At 47.5% G+C, this 10,647-nt stretch overlaps 1 long non-coding RNA gene across 1 annotated transcript; it reads left to right on the top strand.

Moving 5' to 3' along the window:
* Positions 1–4,401: 4,401 nt before the first annotated feature.
* Positions 4,402–8,333, top strand: LOC144148915 (uncharacterized). Its single transcript, XR_013318102.1, has 3 exons — positions 4,402–4,518; positions 6,361–6,412; positions 8,136–8,333. It is a non-coding gene; the product is annotated as an uncharacterized LOC144148915 (long non-coding RNA).
* Positions 8,334–10,647: the final 2,314 nt, after the last annotated feature.

Genomic DNA, 10,647 nt, shown 5'->3' on the forward strand with positions numbered 1-10,647 from the left:
CTCTTTTCGCTCCAATCCCGGCGATCCGCTGCGGCCGGGTTGAGCCGTCCAACTCACCCCGCTTCTCTTGTGAGCGCCGGTTTTAAGCCACTCCGTTGGTTGTGCGCATGTTCCGGGTTTTATGGGCACTACACGTGTTTTTAGCGGCTCACTGTTCGTCGCACACGCGTGCAGGGGCACATGACGCACTGACGCCACTATCGGTTTTCTACGCGGGCTCACTGCACTGCGGTCACCCTACGCGGGCGCACGTAGGGGCTGCGTCCCTACACTCCCTTTCCTTCAATACCGGATAACTCCCGAGTTGCCCGAGCAGCGCAGAGGGGCTGCCGCAGAGGAAGCCTTCTCCAGCGAGTTTGAGGTGAATGCGGGTTTAGGAGGGTCTTCCGAATCGAGCTATGTTGCTGTATCGTAGAACGGGCAGCGTACTCAGGAAGAACATGTACAAGATTAGATTTCTTCTTCAGAATGCCGTTCGTGATATCCCTTATGGTCGTAAATGTTTACGTGACACGTATCCCGTCCTCCGTGTAGGTTGCGAAGGCCTTAAGTCAGCCGATATTGGCGCTTTGTTACCCTTATAAGGACCTTCCCATCGGTCAGCCACGGCAGCAGACAACGCTTTTGCTGCCTCACTCAACAAATGTGTGCGGCGCAGTACCAGGTCTCCGAGGGAAAACTCAACTATAACACCGTCCCTTGTCGTACTGCCGTTGGTGTTCGAGTCGTGCCAAGTCTGGCCTCCTGGAGGGTCTCGTTCAGGCTGCTGCGAAGATCCTGCACACACTTAACGTAAGTGCGAGGGCGCACCTCGACCTGGTCACTGAATGAATTTTCAACAGGAAAACACAGGTCGCGGCCAAACAGCAGGGCTGTCGGAGTAAAGCCAGTCGAGCGATTGACCGTAGTACTAGTTGCAAAGGCCATTTCCGAGAGGCGAGCATCCCAGCCTTTGTGGCGTTCAGTGGAGGCCACCAGCATCATATTCAAGTTGCTGTTGACCGGTTTCGTAATGTTTGCTTGAGGATGGTACGGAGTAGCCTTCTTATGTGCTACGTCCAGAACTGAACGATTTATTGTAGGGTTTAACGTGCCAACGCAACGCAGGCGATGAGGCGCACCGTATACGCGGAGGGCTCCTGAATAATTTTGACCACCTGGGGATCTTTAACGTGCACCTGAATCTCGTACACACGGGCGTTTTTGCTTTTCGCCTCCATTAGAAAAGCAGCCACCGCGGCCGGAAATCGAGCCAGCGACCTCGTGCTCAGCAGCGCGATGCCTTAGCCACTGAGCCACCGCGGCGGGTGCCCATAACTGAACAAGTGTCCACGAAGTTCTTGCTGGTGAGGTACGTCGCATTGTAGGTTATGAGTTGCTCCAGAAATCCAAAGCGGGTGAAGTATCCAACAACTTGTCCTAGATCAATTTTGAATCGAGTTTACTGAACCCGTACAGCTCGACCCATTTGGAGAAATTATCTGTGACGACAAGGAGGTAGCGATTGCCCTTCACCAGTCTTGGGTATGGACCCATCACGTCGCACGCCGCGATCTGCCAAGAGAAGTGGCTCTCGACCGACCTCATGAGGCCAGGTGGCTTACCTCCACTTGGCCTAAAAGACGGGCAAACTGGGCATTCCTGGGCGTACTTCATTACCTCCTTTCTCATGCAAGGCCATGTGACAGTGGGGCATAGCTACTCGTACGTTTTCTGTCCGTCATTATGTCCTGCGAGGGTAGTGTCGTGGTAATATTCCAGAAGAGATGATGATGATTGTGGTAATGGCATAAGGGCTTCTAGGCCAAAGAAAGCCAAAACGAGGGTATGTTGATGTCGCAATTGAGTTATATGCTGCATGCTTCCGTCAAAAGATGTTTATATAAAATTGGTGTGTAGGGCCAGTGATCGCCCGTAAAAAGTGAATAAAAGTAGTTGAGAGATGATGTCGCAGGTGAGTTATATGCTGCATGCTTCCGTCAAAAGATGTTCATATAAAATTGGTGCATAGGGCCAATGATTGTCAGTAAAAAGTGAATAAAAGTAGTTGAGAGAGTAGAAAATGATTTGGGCTAAAAATCAGCGTGCCTCGGGAAGATTTTTTGACTAGGACTAAAAGGATGAGGCCCCTGAGTGTCACGGAAAAGCACCGCAGCAGTGTGGTCATTACTGACGGACAAGCGCGGGTGATGTGCGATAAGAAATTTTCCTTAAAAAATCAACCTCGGCCAAGCAGTCTAAAACTTTTATGTAACTGATTATTCCTTCATCCAAGAGAAAGTGTTCCGGGTGTAGTGGCATGTGTTGCGTGCACAGATTAGCGAAGTGCCTCTGTCTTTGTCTTTCGAGTACCCTACATTTAACTAGGATATTGAGTATAGAGTGAAATCCTCCACATTTACCACATCATGGCCGTGGGGTTCCGTTCAAAAGGTATCCATGTGGGCCATGTGTGGGCCCTATTCTTAAACGACAAAGAGCAACTCCTATAGACCTGCGTAGTTTTTTGTTATGTGTCTACCTATTTGGGGTTTAATTGCATGACGTTTCTGCAAGTGTTACCGGAGATTTCTTTTGATGAGCAATTTCAGGTCACAGTAATCCACTGACATAACGTCCACATTTCTGCGAAGAGCAGCAGCAGCTGCTTCCCTATCAGCAGTCTCGTTTCCCGCTATTCCACAATGGCCAGGAACCCAGCAGACTATGATTTTGAGTGCCTTCGAGTATGCTGACCTAATAGCGTTTATGAGCGAGTTGAACACTGCATTCTTATGGGGCTTCGCTAACGACAGGGCTGTCACTACACTCAGCAAATCAGTGTTTATGACTGAGCAAACTATTTTATTTTGTATTATGTTTTCTACAGCTATCGAGATACCTTGGGCGTCACCCGTGAAAATGCTGGTGTTAGGGTTTAGCGATTTTGAAACGGAAAGGTTCGGTCCATGCACAGCACATGATGCTGCAGTTTGTTTTGAGGCATCTGTGTAGAACTGTGAACATTGATATTGATGTAAAAGGGTTAGGAAATGTTGACGGATCAAGGCACAAGGCGCTTTGATCTTGTCTATTTTTATAAAGGACATGTCATATACCACTGGCGCTAGCTTCCAAGGGGCTATAACATCAGACAAAGTGGTTTCGTAGGTGTCTTTGAACGAAATCTTCATGTTGGATGATAGAGTGTTTACGGTAATCGTGTAAGGCTGTTGAAGTGAGGATCTTTGATTGAATAAAGTTTCGTTTCGGGGTCGCGGAAGAATAACTGTAGTACTAACATCGTTGGTTTCAGTCGATTGGTATTGTTAAAATGGCTCCTTACTTCCCCTTCAGTTCTTCTGGAACGTGACTAAATAGGGCGGCAGTGCGTATCGTCCGCGGCAAGCATGACGGAAGCTCGACTTGAGCCTTCCAGATGATTGTGGATGCACCCAGAACCTTACAAACATGTCACGTAGTCAAGAACGGCGCAATGCTCTGGTACTGAGTAAAGTTTATTAGAGGGATCGTGTACTCCACAATAAATAAGAAAGAACTACAAACGTCTAAAAGCAGTCAGAGTGACGTGCACAGTTGAACGTCAACAAATCTAATTCCACAGCATCATTCTCTGTATGCCTTCACCTTTCCAAAATACCCTAGTCTGACACTGTTAATAAATGCTGTCCCGTATTCAGAATCCATTGTTCACTCACCGGTGGCGTAAGCAAAGCGCACTCCTTTCCAAATCATTCAATCTACTCAAGAAACATTGCCGATCAAGCGCAAGCCGTGTCTGTGAGTGCCGAACGTAATAGCCGGACGTAATAGCCGAACGTAAGTGCCGAACGAAATAGCCGGACTCGACCAAACGCCATAAAGAGCGCACGCACGTCCAGATTGCGGTTCCAGACACCGGCAAAGCAACATAAACATGATGGCAAAATTTTCACGTGCATAGTTCTGGGCGGTGTATAGGAAAATATATGCACAAAGGCTCGAAGGCTAGCTTCCCAAACTAAATTTACTTTGTTGTTTTTCCCATTCATTCATTCGCCCACACCCATATCCGCCCCGAACGACATTCCTGCCTACGCCACCGTTGAGTTTATATTGGATGCCGTATCCAGGACAGCATTAATTAACAGTTGTCGGACTAGCGTATTTTGGACGATACTCTATCCCTGACAACCATGAAACGTGCAGAAATTATTCATTACAAAAAAACTGCCTGTTGTCTGACACAAAGCAAGGGCACCCTTGCCTAAAACTGAAAACAATGGACAAAACTTCTATGCAGTCTCGAAGTACAACGCCTACGCGCACAGACAGTAACTCGCGTCCGGAAAACAAAGAATGTTCTTTTGTTTTATCAAGCTACCTCGTTCATCATAGGACAATATACTTTGATATAAAGGGCAGACGCATGGTTAAACCGATACCCTAAATCCTTTGTGGCAGCGCTCTGCAGGGTTCACGCGAAGTCATGAACGCTGGACAAGTTGTCTTGCTACTTGCCTTGGTGACTTTTACCGAGTAAGTTTATACCTTTAGAATTGGATACGACAGAAATTTTCGGCGCTTTTAAAAAGTCTGTAGTCGCATTTACGAATTTTTTTCAAAATGGACATTTGGGGGGTTACGATATCAGGTCACGCTGGTCAAGCGGCTGTAGCGCAACGCTTACCTTTTGGGCTTCGAATATATTAACTTCGCTGTCATGTGGCTTAGCCCTCTTTATTATTATGAAACTATAAACAGGTGCTTGTCTCCTTGAAGGTGTTTATATTTGAGGGGGCAAATTGCTGGAATTTGCCAGTAATTCCGCTTGTGGCGTAATGAGATTATGGGTGGTCACTGCTGCTACAGGGTAAAAAGCCCGGGAGGCCGTCCTGTACAAGTATTCCTTTCGGGCGTTTTACCACGTCGAAGTTTTATCACCGCATAGCACAAATTTCTGCTTTGAACAATCGCTAAGCATACTTCTCAGCTCGCGAATAGCTGAGGATGAATTGGACACACAGACGATTTGCCAAAAAATTACAAGGGTGCAAATTACAACTCAGCTATGGATTTATACACGGTAAAATCGAAGGCTCCGCCATCTTGATTGTTCACGGCTGCCTGGTAGCTGGCCGATCTGCTGGATTGTAAGCTTGTTCCCCGTTGTGTGCGCCCATGCTGCTGCTGCGTGAAGTTTATGGAATGACGCCTTTAGCGTTCCGCTAGTGGACATTCACTAAGTGGGCAAGTAGGTGGTTAGGTTTATCTACATTCCAGCAGCCGCGTTTGCGGTGGTTAAATTTGTCTTGCATTCGCGTCGTCCACTTCCTTCATATGTTTAGAAATCGTACGTTTCTACAAATCCTTTTCACCAGAATTTATTCTTCACATTAATTTTGTTTCGCGGGTAGATTTCTCCTTTTCCCCGGATCTTTAGGACGGTGTACCCGGGCTCTCGATACGGAAACATAACCTTTCTAGCACGGCCCAGCCCTCAATTGTTGAAATAAAGTATTTATATCGGTACTGTTCTTAGTGAACTTTACGAAACCGTATGTAGAACGGAGGGCTACTGAAGATGTCCAAGGGACAGTTTGTGAGTACAGCAGAACGATTTAGTAGGGATTAGTTTCACAAGGAAGGATGCCTCAATCAATATTCCCAAAATGAAAGCTCAAACAATTTTTAAGCAATCTTGTAGGATTTGCAAAAAATGGCTCAAATCCACGCTGTGAAGTTGCTTGGACTGCGAAGTTGTAAACGACAGACAGTGATTACCCATGTGGCGTCACTTGAATTCACACACGTGGCTCTGCAAAGAGTGAAACCAAATCCTCTGCCAGCCGTCCCCTGGTATTCCACGAGGCAGCATCCAGAAAGTAGCAGCGTCGCAGAAATAAAACGGAGAGGAGCGTCTTTAGAAGGGTGAGGAGGAGGCCGGAACACGTGGCTACGGCGTCATCTCTCTCACGGCCTCCCTACACTCTTGTTTCGTGTGTCGCCTTCAAAACGCCCCCTCCCCCTCCGCAGACGTTGAATCCAAACCCCTGTCTGTCTCCTTGTCTCCGCGTGTGGACGTAGCTTAGTCGGCAAGACGACGAGCTCTCGCTTTTCTTCGGGCCCTGGTTCGATCCCTGGCGGTGCCTTTAGTTTGTTTGTGTAGCCTGTGTGTAGCCAGTAGGCAGTGGTAGCGGTAGCCTGGAATGTTTCCTTGGGTAGTCAATAGTATCCTGGGAGTTTTCAACTCACGCGGACACGACAATTTCCTTGGCTGGTTAGAGGCATGCTGCTTCGCAGTAAAAATAGTAAAGGAAAGGCTGTATGCATTTCATCGAATAGGCAAACCTTAGTGAAAATAATTTTATTTCTTTTCAGATGCAGCTCATGGTCCCAAAGTTACAGCCGTCATGCACACTGCCTTAAACAGGTAAATATTTCTGCCTTTAATGTCCTCGACGGCACTCGCCATTATGTGCTACATTGCAAATGGAAGTAGGTGTGGCGACAACGGGCAAAGCGCTAAACAACGTATCTCGAGTACAAAACGCACTCGCTTGTTTTACGTTATACTGAAGCCCATAGTATCCGATTCTGACGTCATGCGGAATTTAAATTTAACAAAACAGGGTCCCCAGCCATTACACCAAAATCAGAGAAATTGTGCCAAAGTAGGGAAACTTCTGCCTCGAATATATGCTTCTAAGAAACCTAATGGAGTGGTAGAAATAAACCGCCATACGGGAAGTAGTCTGGACACAGTCCTAACAAATAAAGTGATGAAAATGTTTTTTTTTTGTGTGTGTGATTTGTAACCAGACGTGGTCTACTGCATCGCTTTCGAAATTTAATTTCTTTCTCGGGCTCGGGTGCATCACACATGCCTAAATGTCAACATTTTCCTGTTTTCGGACAATCAAGTTCATTTTCAAATTGACATTTCTTTTGACTCCTAAGAATGGGACCTCGATGCACTACTTTATTTCGCTCACCATGCAGCTCAGAGTTAAGGTCACTGCATTATATACACGTTTCTGGTAAATAAAAAGTTACAGTGCCCTTGATATTCTCGTGCTGGGCAAAAATCATTTCTCGTCAACTTATCACACGGTAAAGGAGTATGGCGATATGTGATGGAACCGCCTGTGATAAGCAGCTGGTGTGCATTATCGTTATTGCAGAAAGCATGACGTAGCAATGAAGAGGCAAAAATTTATTTTGTGCAAACACTATTCAGCTGGCTTAGAGGGACTGTTAAAAGGGACACCGATCCAAACGATGTGTGCGCTTTTAACATCCAACCACATTCAACGAAGTAATGCGCAGAACCCTGTGCTCCTGTTTAGGGCTGTTTTGGAATCAATGAATCATAACAGCGTGAGCACCTTCCAGGCGAAACGCGCACTGAGGAGAGGTTGATCAGCCCACCGCTTCCTATGTCCTTCTGGCTAAAGACGTCTTGGATACTCTGTTATCGCACCAGGCACAGTGACGCACCTTGTAGCCTGTTGTGGCGTCTCCTCGCGTCATCAATCAAGCGTATACGCCAGCCAGACGCTTCTCACAGTTTTCAACTTAGACGGCTGCCCGAACTACCTGCACGATTTTCTTTATTACTGCCAGCCCAAACGTGAGCAGTGGCCTGGCATTCTACGGCAATTAAGCGACAATCCTCCCTCGTCCTGTAAAGAGACAAATACAGTAACACCAGCGCTAACAGTCGTAAAATATTCCTAGGAGTGGCTGTCGCCATAAAAAGCGCCGCTGTAACCATGGGATTCTTGGCCGCCAGTGAATATCAGTAGTATCGGAGCACAGTAGCAGCGGCGCCAGTGTTTACCTACGGAGGCCTGCCACAACATTTTGGCTGTCTGGTAGGATTGATTGCGGCTTTGCTGAAGTTGTACCAGCAGATGAAAGAAGAGTAAAGGTGAACCGGGTTACAGGAGCGTACAAAACATATGGGGGAAAGGGCCATCTCAAGTAGGCGTTTCAGGTTTAACTAAGCATTCATGGTTTCTCCTAACCTTTTTTTTCGTTCAGGGATAAATTAACTTTCGTAATGGGCTAGATTAAATGCGTATCAAGGTTTTCAGGTCTTTTGAATACCCACAGAACACTAACAACTAATGAAATAACATCTCCGCTTTCAGTGCCGTCCGTGGGTGTGTGGAGACTGCGGGCCGCGGTGTTACTGCTACCCAAGACCTGATTATCCTTGGGCAGGTTTCTGTTTTGACCCCACAATACGACTGCCAGCAAGTTTTTTGGCGAAACTTTGGAACATGCCTGTGTACTCTCGCACAATGCCTTATTCTTCGGAATAAATAAAGCTATTACCGGCTCAGAAAGTGGCTCCTAATTACTGAAATCAAACATTTCCGCATTCCTGGCTTTACGTGACAAAAATACAGGAGGCATTCATCGAGCTGTGCATGCAAAATGCCAATACTGTGAAAATGTTGGATTTACTCCGCGAACACACGCACAGAGAGAGAGAGAGAGAGAGATAAAGAAAGAAAAACGTATATTTGAGCGCCTGAAGCGGTTTCCTGGTACGGGAATCCATGAGATGAGCAGAAAGCCTTCGCTCAAGATACCAGGAGTTGCTGGACGTCCAGATGGCATACTGGTCACCACGTTCTCCCACCGCTCCGGAGTGGGAATAGTGGTTGGAGAGGAGGAAGTTCGGGAATGGGCTGACAATGCATTTTAATATGAGGTAGAGTACAGGGTTATGAGCAGAACTGGCATTCACCCGCCGCGGTGGCTCAGTGGCTAAGGCGTTATGCTGCTGAGCACGAGGTCGCGGGTTCGATTCCCGGCCGCGGCGGTCGCTTTTCTGATGGAGGCGAAAAGCAAAAACGCCCGTGTGTTCGAGATTTCGGCGCACGTTAAAGATCCCCAGGTGGTCAAAATTAATCCGGAGCCCTCCACTACGGCGCGCCTCATCGCCAGCGTTGCGTCGGCGCGTTAAACCCTACAATCAATCAATCAATCAATCAAGAACTGGCATTCAGCAGAGTATATTACTTTGGTGACATATGATGTAGGCAAACTGCGTAGGCAAGGTATTAATTTGTGTTCTGCGGGTTAGCGATTCTTCTTCTTTGGAGAAGAAGAATCAGGAGAATCGCGAGTATCAGGGAATCAGGAGAATCAGGAGAAGAAGACTGTCAGGGGGAGGAAAGTCATGCTCGCTAGTTTCCACAGACAAGACATGCTTTCCTTGTGTGACTAAAGGCTAGTGGTGCTTGGCACAAGGACGAACGTTCGATCTCACATGCGCCGGCCGTTGTTCTAGATGCGAGCGAACGCCCATGTGTAGAGATTTAAGAGCACGTTGAAGGTCCCCATGTCGTGTAAATGAATTCATAGCCGCCGGTACGGCGCGCCCCAAATTGAAGGTGCAGAATCGGCTCGAAAATATAATTCAGAAATTAAAAACTTGATATACACAACAGTGGTTTGTTTTCAAATTACCAATGTTAAGTTTGAAAACGATGTTTGGGAACAATATGCATAGTGTGCATAGTTTGCGGGGATACATTGGTCGCAGCTAGCACAAGACCGGGGTAATTGGAGATTATTGGGAGAGGCCTTTGCCCTGCAGTGGGCGTAGATAGGCTGGTGGTGGTGTGGTGATGCATAGTGTACATAAACACGTCATTTTTGTGCCGTCCTTATGAACATGCGAATAAATGTAGCGGGGTATATTCGCTTGAACTGCATGTTGGCTCAAACTTTCGAGAAGTACCCGCGCTTTTGCCCGACTCGTGTTTGAAGTACCTGTGACTTTGGCGGGCAAACAACATATTGCCGCGAACCATACATTGGGTTTGTTTATGTGTGTTTTGCTTTTACCGCCCGGCTGCGCCGGTCTGCGTTATCTCTGCGCCAAGGGAAGCGCGTGTTCCATTCTTTCTTTCTGTGCCGCATGTGTTATCTGTTGTGATAGGGAGAGTATTCCGATCTAACGTGAACAGCCCAGAATAATCTTCTTGAATCTACTATGTTCTCGATGCGAATCGACGTTTCGAGAACCACGCGCGCCGAAAGATAAAAAGCCTGCAGTGCGGACGCCGGGGCATTCGATTCGACGACACTCGCCGACGCAAGTCACTTTGTTGACCGCTGCTTCGCCGCCTCTGTATTCTTTTGAGTTGTTAGGGGAGCACAAGTTCGCTCCAATAAACGTGTTTCTCATTGAAGACAACTGCATCGTCCTTGTCTTCGCGACATCTGGTGGAGGTGCGGGGTACTAAGCCTTTATGCCCTCTACGACATCTCGAAGCCGCCAAGCCAGTCCAACCAGAGAAAGCCCCCGACTGCAAGGATTGCTACCCGAGTTCGGTCTTCTGCCAGAAGGGCCCAAGAGAAGGAACGCTGCAACCAACACCATGGTGCAAGAAACAACGTCGCCAATCATCCTGCAGCAGCCCCGAGAACCGCCATCGTTCCGGGGAGCCCCCGCTGAAGACCCCGAAGAATGGTTGGAGAAGTTGGAGCGCGTCCGCATCTTCAACAGGTGGGACGACGAAGAAACTTTCCGGCATGTCTTCTTTTACTTAGAAGATGCTGCTCGAACTTGGTTCGAAAACCATGAGAGCTCTTTGACCGACTGGACTCAATTCAAGAGGGAGTTCCTTAAGACCTTCACTACCG

This window comes from Haemaphysalis longicornis, unplaced genomic scaffold, assembly GCF_048455015.1.
Source record: "Haemaphysalis longicornis isolate Haplotype H1 unplaced genomic scaffold, Haemaphysalis longicornis Haplotype H1 scaffold_8, whole genome shotgun sequence".
Taxonomy (NCBI): domain Eukaryota; kingdom Metazoa; phylum Arthropoda; class Arachnida; order Ixodida; family Ixodidae; genus Haemaphysalis; species Haemaphysalis longicornis.